Here is an 18874-nt window from a genome sequence, read left to right as displayed (position 1 = left end):
TGTGGATATCGGATTCGATTTATGGTTCCGACAATTGGAATAGCTTCGCTATGTCATTTGGGACTTGTGTGCAAAATTTGGGTTCATTCCGAGTTGATTTGATATGTTTCAGCACGAGTCTTGGAAGTTGAAAGTTAAAAGTTCATTCAAATTTGAATTGAGGTGTGATTCATCATTTTGATGTTGTTATATGTGATCCAAGGCCTTGAGTAGGTCCATGTTATCTTATGAGACTTGTTGGTATATTTGGATGTGTCCCTAGTGACCCGGCTGAGTTTCAGACGAGGTTCGAATCATTTTCGTTTCATGTTGCATTGCTGAAGGTATGCTGGTTCTAGTGTTTTTGCATCTACGGAAGAATGGACACAGATGCGCAAGTCATTAGATGCAGATAGTTGGTCGCAGGAGCGCAAACAATCTTGACTAGGGATCATCGCAGATATGGAGGAAGGGGCGCACTTGCATGTGCGCAAAGGCGAATCATTTGGGCGCAGAAGTGGGGTCTTGCGTAGGAGCAAAAAGGAGCTTGCACCTGTGATGTCGCAGAAGCATAAATTGTTCTGCAGGTGTGAGGGGTCGAATGGTTGGTCATGGTCATAGAAGCATGATTTTGGTAGCAAAAGCGATGCTGCAGAAGCGGCTAATGTGCCGCAAGTGCGAAAATGCAGGGCAGAAGCTATAAAGCAAGGGTTTCGGTTCTTTCTTCATATTTGAGATGTGGGACTCGAATTTGTAAGGCCCCATAAAATATTTACCTAAAAAACCGGAATCTCATGGTGCCAAATTAGGATTATGTGTTAGAAATTTATAGCTCGCCGCGGTACAGACTCTTTGGATTGATCTGTGCATTAAAAAAGTAAGGAAAATGTTTTTCAACAGGGCGCTTTTTTTGCAAACCATTATTCGGCCACATAATCACTTTGCGGACCGCATAATAGCCATAGAGTGAGGCAGAAACTTGGCCTATCTGAGCTTGATCGCATTATAGGTTTGCGGGCCGCTAGTTGTTGCATAATTATTCTTCAGCTTTTGCGATGGGATGTTCTACGGTGCTTATGCGACCGCAGAATAGGTCTGCGGACCGCATACCTGCCGCAGACCCAACCCGAGGTCTCCCAATTCTTAGCTTCAATTGTGCGACCACTTTGCAGGCCGTATATGCGACCACAGATCTGTACCGGGGCTCCAAATTTCTAATTTTCTGACCATACCCCATGTCGATATATTATATGCTACCCTTCATTTTAGGCCTATTTTCTGATGCATTTAGAGAGAGAGGGGGGTCCTAGAGGGAGAAGGGGTTCTTTATAAACATTTCTCCTAAGATCTTGTTTATACCTTGAAGATTTGTTAAGAAAGGCACCTAGGTCTTCTTCCTAAGAGGTAAGGTTCTCTAACCCCAAGCTCTTGATTACTAGATATAACTAGAATGGACCATTAGAAAGGTAATTCATGAGGATGAGAGTGGATATCTTGCATGCATGAGTTCTTAAAAGTATGTGGTGAGGTTGTGAGCTAAGAATGGGATGCGGGACGGTAGGATCTTTCACAAAAAGTTCTTAAAAGCATAATTCATACTTAGTGTTTGAAAATATGCTTAGATGAGCTAGAACTATGATCACCTCTCTAATTTGTGGTTCGATTTGTCATGTTCCTAAGAGATTGGCGTTGCTAAGAGTTCCGGAGTATAGTAGGATTTAAGGAAAGCTCAATCGAGGTATGTAAGCTAAACTTTCTCTCTCGAAAGTGAATTCCATATTGTTTTTGTAAGTTTAAGTGTGATTTGTTTACTAAAATGGTATGGACTTGAGTCGTATTTTTAAATGAAGGTTAGTATACTAATTGGGTGAGAAGAATTCGATCTGCTTAATGCTTCTAGTTGCTTTTATGTGTAATAAATGTCTTGATTGAATGTGTCTATTTGTTGATAAACTATAAAGATGTTTGAAAAAGAATCGAATGAATTGGAGAAATAGAGTATGGCCAACGTGCCAAGAACTTAAGTTATAATTATGCCTAGCGGCGCCTATGAAATGAGAAAATATGAAACAAATTATGAAATAAGCCTCGACCCAACTGTTATGAACTAACTTCAAAAAATAAAATGGCCTAAATTTCTTGTACGCGAACTATGCCCATAAGTGGATGTTTTAGATAATGCTTTGCCTTATAAATACATTCAATGTAATGTGAGTCCTTACACATTTTGATGTTGAAATTGTGCATTTGTCATGATGGGAAAGGAGTAATTCAAGGATAATTGAGGTGATTGCTTGCTTATAACTTCAATGTGTATTTCAATTGTTGGTTGACATGTCCCTCTTTGGGAAGAATTCTTTGTGTTTGAAGTTTCTTTTACTAATGAACTCGAAAATATATGATTTATGGAATATTCGGTACATTATTGGTTGGTGATCCTTGGAAATAAAGGAAATGAAAATGTGGAAAACCAGATGCGGCTTTCATGCCATGAAAAATATGAATCTTGTGAAAGTCCCAAAGGACCAAAGAAATATTGTTATTGAGAGAGATTGAGAATATTAATAAAAAATATAAAATATGAAAGATATTGAGGTGAGCATAATTGTAGTTATACTATATTTGTATAATTGTATTTATACCACATTGTGTGTAATATCAAATCAAATCAAAAATATTTTTGGGAGTATCATTAGCGAAACCGAGGAAGGATGGTCATACGGCTCACACCTGAAACTACACGTGCCGGTGTAAGGGTGGATCGTGGTTATTCCCCTTAATTGGGATGAACTTGGTAACATTTGTAAATTGGAAAAGCCAACCCACATGGCATATGTGGGAAGGCCTCCAAGCCGATCGAGCCGTGATCGGACGCCATGCCGCACACATGGTGGTACTATGCTGGGAATCAAAAACTAGAAATTTAAAACTGGAAATTGTGATTGTGCTGCATGTCTCCAAGGGGACAACTTAGCCGATCGGGTCGTGATCGAACTCCGTGCTAACAAAGACGGTGGTATGACTCATATCGGTGCTAATGATCTCCCACCCATAAATTATATATTATTTTCGTAAACTAGAAGACTTACATGTCTCAAATTGGATGTTTGTATATTTTTGATTTTGACTTACTGTTTCCATGGTTCCTTTTCTTATATGGTTATTCTATATTGAAAGAGGACTTTTAGCTTTACATATTAGTGCTATTTGATGGCACCAACGTCCCTTTTGCCTGGGCCGCTATATCTTTAAATGGATGTAGGTGATTCCATAGCTGGCAGTGTTGGTCGTAGCTAGTGACGCAACTTCCTTTCAGCTGACTTGGTGAGCCCCACTTCATTTCGGGGTCCTGTATCATTGTTTATCATATACTTTGCATTTTGAGGTATAGCCGAAGCCTTATTGCTGGCATTTTCATATTACTCTTCAATTGTATTTAGAGGCTCTGTAGACAGGTTGTGGGTGGTGTTTGATATTTGAAATTAAATTAGAAATATTAGTATTTGGAAAATATGTTTTTCATCATCATAACTATAAAAAAAGTAATATTTTGGACATTATGGTTGAAACTGCTAATGGAAACAAAATGGAAGTTGTTAATGAAATACTCACAAAGTATGATTAAAGGAGTTCATCTCCTCTTTATTCATGAATTAATTTGGGTAGAATGAAACCTAACAGGCTTGCTCAGTCGGGTTTAATCAGTTGAGCGCCGGTCGCGTTTCTCGATTTTTTGGGGCGTGATAGAATTGAGGCAATTTTTGAAGCAATTTTCATCACAAGGATTGGGGTAAGTGTTCTATACTTGGTTTTGATTATATTTCATGAATCTATCTTCATTTTGGTAATTGGTTGATGAATTTTAAATAGGAAATTGGAAGTTTTAACCTAAAGTTTCATAAAGCGAACTCTTGAGTTTTGAACATCGATTTGGAGTCAGATTTGAGTGAAACTAGTATGGTTGGAATTGTAATCGAATAGGTTGTCGAATTTTGTAAATTTTATCAGGTTCCGAGGCGCGTGCCCGGGTGTGACTTTTAGTCAGTTTTGGGTTTTGATTAAGGCTTCGACCTTTACCATTTGGAATTGTCTCCTTGGGCTTTATTTAATATATTTGAGTTGATTTTAGCTAGTTTCAAGCCGTTCAGAGGTCGGTACACGCGAGATAACATTTTTAGAGAATTATTTGGCTTGTTTGGTATTGGATTCGACTTGTGCGAGGTATGTAATACTTCTAAACTTGATGTTAAGGGTATGAAACCCAATATTACGTGTTATGTGATTGATGTTGAGGTGACACACATGCTAGGTGATGGTCGTGCACCGTAGTAATTGTGATTTAGTTGATTTCATGGAACTGCATAGCTATCTTATCTGAACCTTTTTACTTTGCTCTATGTGATCGAGCACTTGAGCTATGATCCATGTTAGAAACCATGTCTAGGCTACATGCTTATCCCGTTGAGACCTACTAAGGTCATTTATGCTTTTGAGTTATATGCTTACATTGTAATTACATACTCAGTCATACGCATTCATACGCATATCATATCTCAGTCTCTGTTATCATTTATTAATACACCACATCATTATTGTTGGACTGATTTCATGACATTATAAGCCCAAGATACTAGAGAGATTGATGACTGAGCTAGGCTGAGGGCCTTATTGTGAGGATATTAATTTATGATGGGAGCGGGCTGCACGCCATAGCAGATGTTATTGATTTGTGCCATGATTGGCTAATTATAGCACTTGGGCTGAAGAAGCCCCTCCGGAGTATGTGCACACCCCCAGTGAGCGCATGCCTACTAAGTGCAAGTGCTGAGTGATTGTGTAATGACCCGGCCGGTCGTTTAGAGAGTTATAGTCCCATTCCCCCATTTTTTGCTTTTTTTGTGTTCTTCAGCTATATTATGATATATCGGGTTAGTTGGTTCGGGTTCGGAGTGGTTTCGGAGTGAATTGAGATGCACAGTCTCTTATATAAAAGCTTAGTTAGAAACGTTAACCAGATATTGACTTATGTGTAAACGAGCTCGGATTTGAATTTTGATGGATTCGTTAGCTCCGTTAGGTGATTTTGGACTTAGGAGCGCATCTAGAATATGATTTGGAGGTCCATGGTAGAATTAGACTTGAATTGGCGAAAGTTAGAATTTTGGCAATGTTGGCTGGCAGTGGAAATTTTGATATTGGGGTCGGATTGGATTTCTAGAAGTTGGAGTAGGTTCGTAGTGTTATTTCTGACTTGTGTGCAAAATTTGAGGTCATTCGGACGTGGTTTGGTAAGTTTCGGCAGCGTTTGTGGAATTTAGAAGTTTAGAAGTTCTTAGTCTTCAACCCAGGGATAATTTGGTATTTTGATGTTTTTGAGTGATTCAAAGGTTTGACTAAGTTTGTACGATGTTATAGGATGTGTTGGTATGTTTGTTTAAGGTCCCGAGGGCCTCGGGTAAGTTTCGGGTGGTTAACGAATTATTTTTGGCCTTGGTGAGATTGCTGATATATGTTGCTGCATTTTTCTAGTTTCCTCTTTCGCGTTCGTGAGAGGGTCCTCGCGTTTGTGGATAGTGTTTTCTGAGTGGTGATATTTTGTTCTCCACATTCGCGAAAGAGAAGATGCGAACGCGAAGGTGTGGTCTATGTGTGCATCACGAACGCGGGAGCTGGGTCGCGTTTGCGAAGAGGAGTGAGGCAGATGGAGACCTCAGGTCCTTGTTCTATACATTCGCAAGGTGGTGCTCGTGTTCACGAAGGTTTGAGATAGTAAAGCGTCGCATTCGCGAGGCATATTTCGCATTCGCGAAGAGTAAAGTTAAGAGGCAGGCAAGTTGTTCTACGTGAACGCGAGAGGACGGTTGGGTTCGCGAAGAAGGAAATCTGGGCAGAAAGTGTTTATTTCAAAATCGAGGGTTTGAGCTCATTTTTTCATATTTTGAGCTAGAGATCACGGATTTGGGCGATTCTTGAAGGGATTTTCGCGGAGTTGATTGGGGTAAATGTTTCTCACTTGGTTTTGGTTAAATCCCATGATATATCTTTGATTTTATCATCTAAATTGTTATTTGGGGTGAAAAATTGGGGAAAAAGTGCAGGTGTTCTTAAGATGGAATTTAAAGGTTTTGAATGGGATTTTGTTGTCGAATTTAAGTGAATTTGGTATGGCTAGACTCGTGAGTGAATGGGTTTTCAGGTTTTGAGAATTTTGTTGGATTTCGAGATGTGTGCCCGGAGGCTAGGTTTGAGCCGATTTCGGACTTTTGGCTAGAAATTAATATTTTTCTTGTGGAATTGATTGCTTTAGCCTATATTGATCGTATTTATTGCTTGTTCCTAGATTCAGGGTGATTGGAGGCGGTAAAGGCACCACGGAGTAGGTTTTTGCTTGGTTTGAGGTAAGTAACACTTCCAAGCTTGGTTTTGAGGGTTCGAAGCCCCAAGTTATGTGTTATGTGATTGGTATTGAGGTGACACACATGCCAAGTAATGGGCGTGTAGGCGTACACCGTGAGAATTGTGACCTGGATGATTCCATGGCACCATTTAGTGACTTTATCCTGTTGATATCCATGTGTGTCATCATGTGATAAAGTAGTTGAGCTATAAATCACGCTAGATATCAAGTTTAGGCTTTGTGTTCGTATTGTTTGGACCCTTAGTGGTCGTTTCTTGCTGTCATCTAACTAGTTTTCATTTAATATTCCATACTCAGTCATGATCATGCATTTTTATATCATATCTCAGTCTCAGTTATTTATTGTTTCATCATATCATTGTTCCGGGTTGCTTTCATGACATTGTGAGCACGTGGTGAGACTGGAGAGGTTGATGACTGAGTGAGGCCGATAGACTGGTTATAAGTGATAATTATGGGATCAGGCTACACATCACAGCGATTATATTGATGATTATGATAGCGCTTGGGTTGCAGGAGCCTTTCTAGAGTCTGTAAAACACCCCCAGTAAGCGCGGATGATATTATTGAGGGATGGATTTCCCTAGACGTGGATTTGTCCGAAGTACTTGATACTTGAAGATGGATTTCTCGCCGAGTTGGATTGCCCTTTTTCCTTGGTACTGAGCAACGTACAGTCAGTGTTGTATATGTTCCAGGATGGATTTCCCTGGGCCGGATGGCCATATACAATACCGAGTGGTTAAGCACTTGAGAGTGGGAGCATATGGTGCATTTCATACAGTTTGTGCATTGGAATGTAGACATAGCTGAGTTGTATACCTTACATTATTCAAATCTGTATTTCCTTTACTGTTTGAGCGGTATATTTGACTTGAAAGCATGCCTACGTTTCTGCACATTTATCTCTGTTAGACCTATTGAGGTTGGGTTCGTCACTACCTTTCAGTCCAAAGTTTGGACTTGTTACTTACTGAGTTGGTGTACTCATGTTACTCCCTGAAACCTCCTGTGTAGGCGATACCGGTTGTAGTGGCGGTTGTTGATTGAGGATCCCAGAGTTTGGAGACTATTAGGTAGCTGCACTACATTCGCGGGCCTTGACTCTCCTTCTTTATCTTTGTCGTACTTTCAGTTTATATCTTTAGACACTATAGTAGATTGTATTTACTGATATAAACGCTCATGTACTCAGTGACACCCTGGTTTTGGGCTGGATTGTATTACTTTGGGATTTTTCTTGTGTTTTATTAGTTTTCTTTAAATGAAAAATGCTTCCGTTAATGTTTTCAATCTTATTGCTATTGTGTTGAGTTGAGGCTGGCCTAGTTCCATGATAGGCGCCATCACGACGGTCGATTTTGGATCGTGACAAGTTGGTATCAGAGCCTAGGTTACATAGGTCTCACGAGTCATGAGTGGGTTTAATAGAGTCTCGCCGATCGGTACAGAGACGTCTGTACTTATCTTCCAGAGGCTACAGAACTCTTGGGAAACTTCACATTCTTGAATTCTTATCATGCAAATATGTTGATACTGGTAACTAAACTTCTATTATTATATTCTCTCATAGATGGTTAGGACACGTGCTACTAGGAAGGTCGAGGTCGCGGTCGAGGTCATGGTAGGGGCAGAGGTGTAGTCTGAACAACACCTAGGGCAGTACCTGCAGATCCACCAGTTGCCCCAGTTCAGGATAAGGTCCTAGTTATGGATGCACCAGCAGGACCAACTCAGGCACCAATCGTGATCCCAGGTCTTCAGGAGACCTTAGCTCAGATTCTGACCGTGTGCACCAGTCTTGCTCAAGCGGTCTCTATTTCTACTATAGCAGCCACTTCCCAGGCTGGGGAGGTACTCAGACTCTCACCACCCATACACCAGAGCAGGTGGTATAGGGACTCCAGACACCAGGGGCACCACCAGCCCAGCCGGTTGCACCTACTCAGGACTATGTGGGTCCATTCATGCCTGATGATGAGCAACATAGATTGGAGAGGTTTGGGAGGCTCCAGCCTCTAGCTTTCAGCGGTGCAGTGGGCGAGGAAGCCTAGGGTTTCTTAGATAAGTGTCAGAGGATTCTCAGCACAACGGGTATTCTAGAGGCCAGTGGGGTCTCGTTAACTACTTTTCAGTTCACTAGAGCTGCCTTCACTTGGTGGGAGGCTTATGAGAGGCATAGGCCTATTGGTGCAGCGCCACTTACATGGCAGGAGTTTTCTGTTCTCTTCTTGGAGAAGTATGTGCCGCGGTCTCATAGAGAGGAGCTACGCAGATAGTTCGAGCAGTTGCATCATGATTGTATGACGATGATGTAGTACGGGATGAGATTTTTTGAGTTGGCCCGTCATGCTGTTTGGTTGGTTACCACAGATAAGGAGAGGATCAGGAGGTTCGTTGATGGCCTCACATACCATCTACGAATACTTATGACTAGAGAGAGGATGTCTGGTGCTACTTTTAAGGAGGTTGTTGACATTGCTCATGAGATAGAGTCAGCCCGCATTCAGTATCGGGTTGAGAGGGATGCCTAGAGGTCTCATGGTTCAAGTAGCTTTGGTGGTGTTCCTTCTGGGGGTTAGTTTCATCACAGCAGAGGTCGTCCTTACAGGCATGCTCAGACGGTCCGCCAAGTTCACCGTGGTGCATCATCTGGCCATGGTTCTCACAATTCTCAGCAGGGCCACTCATCTCTCAGTGCCATTTCAGCTCAGAGTTCGTCTCATGCACCATCAACTCAGGGTTCATCTATGTCGGGGCCTTCTAGCGGGTATCCTGATGCTCGGGGCTCCCTTCAGTCCCCACTGCTAGTGGCCGGTAGAGGTTGCTTTGAATGTGGAAATTTGGGTCATATCAAGAGGTACTATTCCCGCCTTATGGGAGGTTCATCTCAGTAGAGGAGTCAGCCTTCGACTTCAGCACCAGTTACTTCACCACCCGCCCAGCCAGCTCTGGGTGGAGGTCAGTCAGCTAGGGGTCGCCCTAAAGGGGGAGGCCGATTAGGTAGCGGTCAGGCCCATTTCTACGCACTCACTGCAAGACCAAATGCCATTGCTTCAGACACAGTGATCACAAGTATTATCTCCATATGTCATCGAGATGCTTTTGTATTATTTGACCCTGGTTTCACCTATTCATATGTGTCGTCACATTTTGCTCATTATCTGGACATGACCCATGAGTCTCTAGTTTCATATGTTCGTGTATCTACACCGGTGAGCGATACTATTATTGTAGACTGTGTATACCGGTCGTGTATAGTGACTATTGGGGGATTTGAGACTAGAGTTGATCTATTATTTCTTAGTATAGTTGACTTTAATATGATATTGTGCATGGATTGGTTATCTCTGTGTCATGTTATTCTAGACTGTCATGCTAAGACGACGACGTTGGCTATGCCGGGGTTGCCACAGATTGAGTGGCGATGTTCGTTGGATTATGTTCCCAATAGGGTGATTTTATTCTTGAATGCCCAACTGATAGTTGGGAAGGGTTGTATTTCTTATTTGGCCTTTATGAGGGATGTCAGTGCAGAGACTCCTACTATTGATTCAGTTCTGGTGGTGCAAGATTTTTTGAATGTGTTTCCTGTAGACCTATCGGGCATGCCGCCGGACAGGGATATTGACTTTGGTATTGATTTGGTGTCGGCCACTCAGCCCATTTCTATTCCACCATATCGTATGGCACCGGTGCAGTTAAAAGAATTGAAGGAGCAACTTCAGGAACTCCTTGATAAGGGGTTTATTTGGCCTAGTGTGTCACCTTGGGGTGCACCAGTTCTATTTGTGAAGAAGAAAGATGGAACTATGCGAACGTGTATTGATTACAGGAAATTGAACAAAGTCACAATCAAGAACAAGTATCCTTTTCCCGTATCGATGATTTATTTGACCAACATCAGGGAGCGAGGATGTTCTCCAATATCGACTTGAGGTCAGGGTATCACCAGTTGAATATTAGGGACTCGGACATTCTTAAGGCAGCTTTCAAGACCCGTTATGGCCATTATGAGTTCCTCGTGATGTCTTTTGGGCTGACTAATGCCCCAGCAACATTCATGCATTAGAAGAACATAGTGTTTCAGCCTTATCTTGACTCGTTCATTATTGTATTCATTGATGATATCCTAGTGTACTCTTGTAGCCAGGAGGAGCATGCCGAGCATTTAAGGGTTGTATTGCAGCGGATGAGGGAGGAGAAGCTTTATGACAAGCTCTCGAAGGTGAGTTTTGGCTCAGTTTAGTAGCATTCTTAGGACACGTGGTATCCAGTGAGGGTATTCAGGTTGACTTAAAGAAGATAGAGGCGGTTCAGAATTGGTCCAGACCGTCCTCAGCCACAGAGATTTGGAGCTTTCTTAGATTGGCTGGTTATTACCGTCAGTTTGTTCAGGGTTTCTCGTCTATTGCATCGCCCTTGACCAAATTGACCCAAAAGGGTGCTCCTTTCAGGTGGTCGGATAAGTGTGAAGCGAGCTTTCAAAAGCTCAAGACTGCCTTGACCACAACTCCAGTGTTAGTTCTACCACCAGCTTCTGGCTCTTATACCGTATATTGTGATGCTTCTCGGGTCGGCATTAGGTGTGTTTTGATGTAGGAGGGTAGAGTGATTTCTATGTTTCATGTCAGTTGAAGCCCCATGAGAAGAACTACCATGTTCATGATTTGGAGTTGGCTGCCATTGTTCACGCATTGAAGATTTGGAGGCACTATCTCTATGGTGTGTCTTGTGAGGTGTTTACTAATCATCGTAGCCTCCAGCACCTGGTCAAGTAGAAGGTTCTCAATTTGAGGTAGTGGAGATGGTTGGAGTTGCTAAAGGACTATTATATTACCATTTTATACCATCCGGGAAAGGCCAATGTGGTGTTTGATGCCTTGAGTGGAAAGGCAGTGAGTATCGGTAGTCTTTCACTCCTTCATGTTGGTGAGAGACCCCTTGCAGTTTATGTGCAGGCCTTGGCCAATTGGTTTGGGAGATTGGATATTTCTAAGCCCAGCCGAGTCCTAGCTTGTTGGTTTCTCGGTCTTCCTTATTCGATCGTATCAGAGAGCGCCAGTATGATGATCCTCATTTGCTTGTCCTCAAGAATAGGGTTAAGCATGGTGATGCCATAGATGTGACTATTGGTGATGATGAGGTATTGAGGATGTAGGGCCGAATATGTGTGCCCAATATGGATGGGCTACGAGAGTTGATTCTTAAGGAGGCCCATAGTTCACGGTATTCCATCCATCCGGGTGCCACAAAGATGTATCAGGATTTGAGATGGCACTATTGGTGGAGGAGATAAAGAAAGATATAGTTGGGTTTATAGCTCGGTGTCTCAACTGTCAGCAGGTGAAATATGAGCATCAGATACCGGGTGGCTTGTTTCAGAAGATAGTGATTCCAGAGTGGAAGTGGGAGCGAATCACCATGGATTTTGCAGTTAGGCTCCCATGGACTTTGAGGAAGTTCGATGCTATTTGGGTGATTGTGGATCGGCTAACCAAGTCTGCGCACTTCATTCCTATGAGCACTACCTATTCTTCAGAGCGGTTGGCTAAGAATTTACATCAGAGAGATTGTTCGCCTTCATGGGGTGCCAGTTTCCATCATTTCAGATAGAGGCACGCAGTTTGCATCGCAGTTTTGGAGGGCCGTGCAGCGAGAGTTAGGCACTCAGGTTGAGTTGAGCACAACATTTCACCCTCAGATGGATGGACAGTCCGAGCGCACTATTCAGATATTGGAGGACATGCTACGCGCTTGTGTCATTGATTTTGGGGGTTTATGGGACCAGTTCCTGCCACTCGCAGAGTTTGCTTACAACAATAGTTATCAGTCGAGTATTCAAATAGCTCCATATGAGGCTTTATGTGGGAGGTAGTGTAGAGCTCCAGTGGGTTGGTTTGAGCCAGGTGAGGCTAGGCTCTTGGGTACAGACTTGGTTCAGGATGCATTGGACAAGGTGAAATTGATTTAGGAGCGGTTTTGCATGGCGCAGTCGAGAAAAAATAATTATGCTGATAGAAAGGCCTGTGATGTGTCTTACATGGTTTGGGAGAAGGTCTTGCGGAAGGTTTCACCCATGAAGGGTGTTATGAGATTTGGAAAGAAGGGCAAGTTGAGACCTCGATTTATTGGGTTGGTTGAGGTGCTTCGAAGAATTGGGAAGGTGGCCTATGAGCTTGCTTTGCCACCTAGCTTATCGAGTGTGCATCTAGTATTTCATGTCTCTATGCTTTGGAAGTATATCAGCGATCCATCTCATGTTTTGGATTTCAGCACAGTTCTATTGGATGGTGATTTTACTTATGATGTGGAGTCGGTGGCTATTTTGGGGCATCAGGTACGAAAGTTGGGGTCAAAGGATATAGCTTCAGTGAAGGTGCAATAGAGGGGTCAGCCCATGGAGGAGGCTACTTGGGAGACCGAGTGGGAGATGTGGAGCAGATACCCACACCTATTCGAGGCTCCAGGTATGTTTTTAGACTCGTTCGAGGACGAACATTTGTTTAAGAGGGGGAGATGTAACGACTCGGCCGGTCATTTCAAGAGTTATATCCATGTTCCCCCATTTCCTGCTTTTTTTGTGTTCTTCAACAATATTATGATATACCGGGTTAGTTGGTTCGGGTTCGGAGTGGTTTCAGAGTGAATTGAGACGCATAGTCTCTTATATGAAAGCTTAAGTTGGAAAAGTTGACCGGATGTTGACTTATGTGTAAACGGCCTTGAATTTGAATTTTGATGGTACTGTTAGCTACCTTAGGTAATTTGGACTTAGGAGCGCGTCCGGAATGTGATTTAGAGGTTCGTGGTAGAATTAGACTTGAATTGGCGAAAGTTAGAATTTTGGCGATTTTGGCTGGCAGTGGAAATTTTGATATCGGGGTCGGATTGGATTTCTGTAAGTTGTAGTAGGTTAATGGTTATTTCTGACTTGTGTGCAAACTTTGAGGTCATTCGGACGTGGTTTGGTAGGTTTCGACATCATTTGTGGAATTCGAAAGTTTAGAAGTTCTTATGCTTGAATCCAGGGGTAATTTGATATTTTGATGTTGTTTTGAGTGATTCGAAGGTTCGGCTAAGTTCATACGATATTATGGGACGTGTTAGTATGTTTGGTTGAAGTCCCGAGGGCCTAGGGTGAGTTTCGGTGGTTAACGGATCATTATTCGCCTTGATGAGACTGCTGATATTTGTTGTTGCATTTTTCCGGTTTCCTATCTCGCGTTCGCGGAGAGTGTTTTCTGAGTGGTGAGATTTTGTTCTCCGCATTCGTGAAGAAGAGGACACAAACGCGAAGGTTTGGTACGCGTGTGCATCGCGAACGCGGGAGCAGGTTCACGTTCATTTAGAGGAATGAGGCAGTTGGGGACCCCAGATCCTTGTTCTACGCGTTCGCGAGGTGGTGGTCGCGTTCGCAAAGGTTTGACCTAGTAAAGCATCGCGTTCGCAAGGCATGTGTCGCGTTCGCAAAGAGTAAAGTGAAGAGGTAGAAAAGTTATTCTACGAGAACGCGAGAGGACGGTCGCGTTCGTGAAGAAGTAAATCTGGGTAGACAGTGTTAAATTCAAAATCGAGGGTTTGAGATCATTTTTCATATTTTGAGCTAGAGATCAAGGATTTGGGCGATTCTTGAAGGGATTTTTGCGGAGGTTATTGGGGTAAGTGTTTCTCAATTGGTTTTGGTTAAATCCCATGATTATATCTTTGATTTTATCATTTAAATTGTGATTTGGGGTAAAACAAAACTGGGGAAAAATTGGAGGTGTTCTTAAAATGGAATTTTGAGGTTTTGAATGAGATTTTGTCGTCAGATTTGAGTGAATTTGGTATGGTTAGACTCGTGAGTGAATGGATTTTTGGGTTTTGTAAATTTTGTCGGATTTCGAGACATGGTCCCAGAGGTCGGGTTTGAGCCGATTTCGGATTTTTTGCTAGAAATTGGTATTTTTCTTGTGGAATTGATTCCTTTAGCCTATATTGATCGTATTGTACTGCTTGTGGCTAGATTTGGGGAGATTGGAGGCCGATTTGAGAGGCAAAGGCATCGCGGAGTAGGATTTTTCTTGGTTTGAGGTAAGTAACGCTTCCAAACTTGGTTCTAAGGGTTCGAAACCCCAAGTTATGTGTTATGTGATTGGTATTGAAGTGACGCACATGCCAAGTGACGAGCGTGCGGGCGTGCACTGTGAGAATTGTGACCTGGGTGATTCCATGGCACCGTTTAGTGACTTTATCCTGTTGATATCCATGTTTTCATCATGTGATAAAGTAGTTGAGGTGTAAATCATGTTAGATAGCATGTTTAGGCTTTGTGCCAGCATTGTTTGGACCCTTAGCTGTCGTTTCTTGCTGTCTTCTCACTAGTTTTCATTTAATATTCCATACTCAGTCATGATCATGGATTTTTATATCATATCTTAGTCTCAGTTATTTATTGATTCATCATATCATTATTCTTGGTTGATTTCATGACACTGTGAGCCTGTGGTGAGGCTGAAGAGGTTGATGACTGAGTGAGGTCGAGAGCCTGGTTATGAGTGACAATTATGGTATCAGATTGCATCCCACAACGGTTATATTGATGATTATGGTAGCGCTTGGGCTACAGGAGCCCCACCGGAGTCTGTAACACACCCCTAGTGAGTGCGGATAATATTATTGAGGGATGGATTTCCCTGGACATGGATTTGTCCGAAGTACTTGATACCTGGAGATGGATTTTTCCACCAGGTTGGATTGCCTTTTTTCCTCGGTACCGAGTGACTTATAGTCAGTATTATATATGTTCCGGGATGGATTTCCCTTAGTCGGATGGCCATATATAGTACCGAGTGGGAGCACATGGTGCATTTTGAACAGTTTGTGCATTCGCATGTAGAGATAGCTGAGTTGTATACCTTACACTGTTCAGATCTGTATTTCCTTTACTGTTTGAGATGTATATTTGACTTGAAAGCATGCCTATGTTTCTGCACATTTATCTCTGTTATACTTGTTTAGGTTAAGTTCGTCACTACCTTTCAGTCCAAAGTTTGGACTTGTTACTTACTGAGTTGGTGTACTCACGTTACTCTATGCACCTTGTGTGTAGATCCAGGTGATACCGGTTGTAGTGGCGGTTGTTGATTGAGGATCCCAGAGTTTGGAGACTATCAAGGTAGTTGCACTGTGTTCGCGAGCCTTGACTCTCCTTCTTTATCTTTATCGTACATTCAGTTTATATCTTTAGACACTATAGTAGACTGTATTTATTGATCTAGATGCCCAAGTACTCAGTGACACCCTGGTTTTAGGCTGGATTGTATTACTTTGGGATTTTTCTTGTGTTTCATCAGTTTTTGTTAATGTTTTCGTTAATATTGCTTTCAATTTTATTGCTGTTGTATTTTGTTTGTTGAGTTGAGGTTGGCCTAATTCCACGATATGCACTATCACGACGGTCGATTTTGGGTCATGACAAATTAGGAGGATTGAGTGACTATGGGGACTGAGTAACTGGGAGGACTGATGACTAGGAGGATTAAGTGAAGTGATACTCTTAGAGTATGCATATGATTTTATCACTGAGTTGCATCGCATTGACATACATGCATAGAGATGCATTTTCCTCATGATGTACGGTATCATGTCATTCATGACATCTCATACATATTGACATATACGCGTAGAGATGTATTTTCCTCATGTCATTTTAAAATGAAGCATTTACCGTGGAAAACGTTTGGAAAAAATTCCAATTTTCAAAGTTACTCATATTTTTGACAATTTCGGTAAAAGACTTGGGTTTTCACTAATATACTTGAAAAACGGAACTATTTTTGGGAACTATGAATAAGCTGAGCTTTTTATCTCTGAGTTACTTCTTTTATTACTTGTTTTATGTTGTTATGAACTATTGTTGGCTATTGGTGTTGGACCCGACCTTTGTTCCGGCTCGTCACTACTTTCAACCTAAGGTTAGGTTTGTTACTTATTGAGTACATGGGATCAGTTGTACTCATACTACACTTCCACTTTGCATGTAGATGTTGGCTGCTGATGTTGCTGTGATCGGCGGGAGCTGGGATTAAATACTTACATGCGTTCTGGTTGTAGCTGTCTCTTGTTCATGGTAGCCTTAGATTTATAAAAATCATGGTAGCCTTAGATTTATAAAAATCTGTTTATGTACTTTCCGAACAGATGATGTATTTATTTCATACCAGCTTTGTAAATTCTAATCTTAGAAGCTCATGATTTGTACTACCAGTCTTTGGGAGAATGTATCAGTTTCAGATATTTTCTGGTATTTAATTATCTTATAAATTTCATTGGAATTGGTTAGTTGTTAATTGGCTTACCTAGCGGGTTGGGTTAGGTGCCATCATGACTAGTTGGATTTTTGGTCGTGACAAATTGAAACTACCAGAGCTCTAGGTTCATAGGTTCTACAAGTCATGAGCAAGTGTTTAGTAGAGTCTTGAGGATCGGTATGATGACGTCCATACCTATCTTCGAGAGGCTGTAGGGCATTTAGGATAAAATTTCCATCTTTCTTTCCTTATCGTGCGACATTAATTTAGCTTGAAGCGTAACTCTTTGAATTCCATCCATGCACTCGTATGTGCATGTGAGAGCCAGTATCAATTATGCATCGACGGATTGTGATTCCATGGACGAGGTGCGAGATGTGATTTCGGTGTGTTGATGATGGGCCAGTCTAGAGGACTTGAGGCCAGGTTTTAACTGTAGCTTGAGCACGGGGATTTCGGTTGTGTGAGCATGTGCTTTTGGACTTATAAGTCCGGTAGTGTCCCTATTAGTGGAATTTGTGGCTCGATGAGTGATTGTATGGCTATATGATGAGTATGATGTGATTGCGGGATGTGTTTAGAAGTTTTGAAGGTGTTGAGAAGAGTTTGCTTGGGATGTAAAAGGACCATTGGGTGCTCGATTTCTATCTTGATGTGATGTACAATATAAATTCATGGGTGTATTGAAGGATCTTTCATGTTGCTTAATTATCGAACGAATTAGATTCTCATGGGCTTGTTGATGGGTTCAGACTTAAGAAGATTAAGTGATTACGTAGTAGTTGTCGCTGTGAAAGGGTATAAAGAGATGTTAGTTTTAGGCTAAGTAGGTGGGTTATAACCTACGAGGTAATCGACGGATGGGTGATTCTTATGATGTTGTGTGGAGGATTTTTTTCCACCAGTGGGTTATATTTGTGCGATCTAAATTTTAATTGGTTGTAATAGTTGACCTGGCAGTCACGAGGATGAATGCGAGATTTGCGTATCATTTGAGGTATTAGATGGTTTGTGTTACATGACCTTATAAAGGATTTAGTTGAATCTCACTGTGGTATTATGGCAGTAATGGGGTATGGTTACTATAAGTTATCAGCTGTTTTATTCCGTGGCTTTGAGCCAAGTAGGGGAGTCTGCTATCGACGGTTTGATTGCATGGTTATGTGTTGTATTCGTTTTGATTTGAGGCATACTTGTGAATCAGTTATTACTTGCAGAGGTTGAGATCGAGGATGACTCGAGTAAGGGAATTTCTGGGTACGGGTTGTATTACACTCTATGGGTATATGGAAATCATGGAATGATTTGAGTTGTTATTCGTAACAGATGTAGTGCGCATGGTATAAGTATTTGCTTGGTTGCATTAAGGCGAGGTTACTTCTTTGTGTGTTGTCATGCTAATGGGGAACATGTCGTTTGTCCCGTTTGGGCGGTGCAATTGAGATTTGAGTAGAGTAGATGACTCTCGAGAAGGTTTTAGTGGGTTCAAGATTTATATGTAGCAATTGAGAGCTTTTCGGATTTATGTATTGCTAGAACCTGATATTTACATTGGATGGTGTCAGGACTCGTGGTATTTCTATATCCTTATGGATTCTACATATCAGTATTAGGAAGGTGAAAGAAATGACTTTAGATTCGCAGAAGGTCTTTTCAGAGTGAGTATCTTGGTTATGGTGCTTTTGGGGCGCTTAAGAGAGAATTCAGTGGCTTATAGGCCTTAGGGCATTGTGGTTCTATGCTAGGGTTCGTGGGGTGAATTTTGGTTAAGGATCGTGGTGTTCTAGCAAGAAGAAGTATCAATTTGAAGTCAATTTGTAAGGAACTCGGAGAAATAGGATAGTTTAGTTGTAGATTTGATCAGCACCATAATGGATATGATTGGTTTTTTTGGTACTTACGATGTAGTGAGTTTCTATAAGTGTTTTGTGGCAATGCTCTTGGATTTTGGTGACCCGGTGGATTGGTGGAGTTAGAGAGATTCAGTTCTGATGGTTTAGTTATGTGCAAATAGATTCCAAAGATTTCTCGATGATATCTATCACGGTTCGAGGTGGATATTTCCTACTGGTGTGAGGAACATGTTATGTATTGTGAGTTTCTCCTGGATGAGATCAAATTGAAGGTTTCTAGCTAATTGAGTATGTAGTTTGCTTGTGATTAGGAGTGGATTGTGAGATTC

This window comes from Nicotiana tabacum, chromosome 20 (assembly GCF_000715075.1).
Source record: "Nicotiana tabacum cultivar K326 chromosome 20, ASM71507v2, whole genome shotgun sequence".
NCBI lineage: Eukaryota > Viridiplantae > Streptophyta > Magnoliopsida > Solanales > Solanaceae > Nicotiana > Nicotiana tabacum.
The sequence above is the reverse complement of the archived record's forward strand: the minus strand, read 5'-3'. Positions refer to the sequence as shown.